Source organism: Geospiza fortis, unplaced genomic scaffold, assembly GCF_000277835.1.
Source record: "Geospiza fortis unplaced genomic scaffold, GeoFor_1.0 scaffold878, whole genome shotgun sequence".
In the NCBI taxonomy this organism is placed as follows: domain Eukaryota; kingdom Metazoa; phylum Chordata; class Aves; order Passeriformes; family Thraupidae; genus Geospiza; species Geospiza fortis.
The window spans coordinates 443,867-444,958 of record NW_005054471.1 but is presented as its reverse complement, the minus strand read 5'-3'; the positions used below and the strand labels follow the sequence as shown (position 1 = coordinate 444,958).

General features: G+C 59.3%; 1 protein-coding gene across 1 annotated transcript in view; it reads right to left on the bottom strand.

Annotated features, from left to right (window-relative positions):
- The window catches only part of FAM214B (family with sequence similarity 214 member B), a 13,618-nt gene extending 12,934 nt beyond the window's left edge, over window positions 1-684 (bottom strand). Inside the window, exon 1 of the mRNA XM_031062870.1 lies at window positions 429-684. The gene's annotated coding sequence lies outside the window, so the exon portion shown is untranslated. The remainder of the gene's footprint in view (window positions 1-428) is intronic.
- Window positions 685-1,092: the final 408 nt, after the last annotated feature.

Below are 1,092 nucleotides of genomic sequence, written 5' to 3'. Positions count from 1 at the left end.
TTTGTCTCTGCCTGCCTGTCTCGCTCGCTCGCTGCCGGAGGAGGAAGAGGGGGGCGGTGGGGGACAGCGAGCAAAGATAACACCCCTAGGAGGGATGTCACAGCCACGTTAATCACTTGGAATTCCAGCCAGCGCGCCGCAAATATGGGCAGCAAATGGAGATGCTCAAAGCTCTAAAATAATTGGATCCTTTCACAAGAGCTGAGCCCAGAATCCAGCACAGGAATTCAGTCCCCGCTGGAAGTCGAGAGATCAAATACATGGAGAGGCAGGCGCAGCACAAGGCAATCCTCAGCCACCGCTGTATCCAGCTCCATAGCCTTTGGCGCTGCTTTAATCTCAGGTGCCTTCCCAGCGGGAGCGAGGGAGGACCACAGCGGAGAGCCCGAGTGCCCAGCTGAGGACCGGCCCCTTCCCATATAACTTACTCGACTTGTGGCAAGGTGCAGAAGCGCTGTCAATGCAAAAGAGGGTTTTGTGAGGGAGACCAGCAGCCTCGAAGCCTTGTTCAACCGGAGGAACGGTCCAGGGGATGGAGACCTCTGAAGCTGCTGTTTGGCCTCCGCTGCCCTGCAGGGGATTTGCCTGGCCCGGCAGGATTCCCAGCCCGCATCACATTCCCGGCGAGACGCACACGCGGCACATGTAGGCTCCTGCTCGGCGCCTCAACGGCAATGAAAAGGCACAGAGGCTTCTGCCAGAAAACAAAGAGGCAGCGGCAGAGCTGGGGGTGGGGAAAACTCTCCGCTGCCCAAGAGGATCCCTGCAGAGGCAGCAGGATGCTGCTAGGCTCCACCGCAGCTATTCACTCCCGTCAGCCCGAGGTGGCACCTACTTGCCCGACACAGGGAGTCGAGGGTGGGCAAGTCCCTATTCCCCTCCCTGAGGCAGCACCCGGGTGAGAAGTGTTGGAGGACACGAGCCAGGCCCAGGACAACAGCTGCCCACAAGCAGCAAATTTCTCTGTGCTGGCTCCACATCATAAAAAGCCGTGTCTTTTCACCTCGGGGTAGCAGCTGCACAGGGGAGGGTGCAGACGGGACTGCACTTGCAAGCCCTGGGGAGACACATGGCACTGGACTTGGGGCAGCA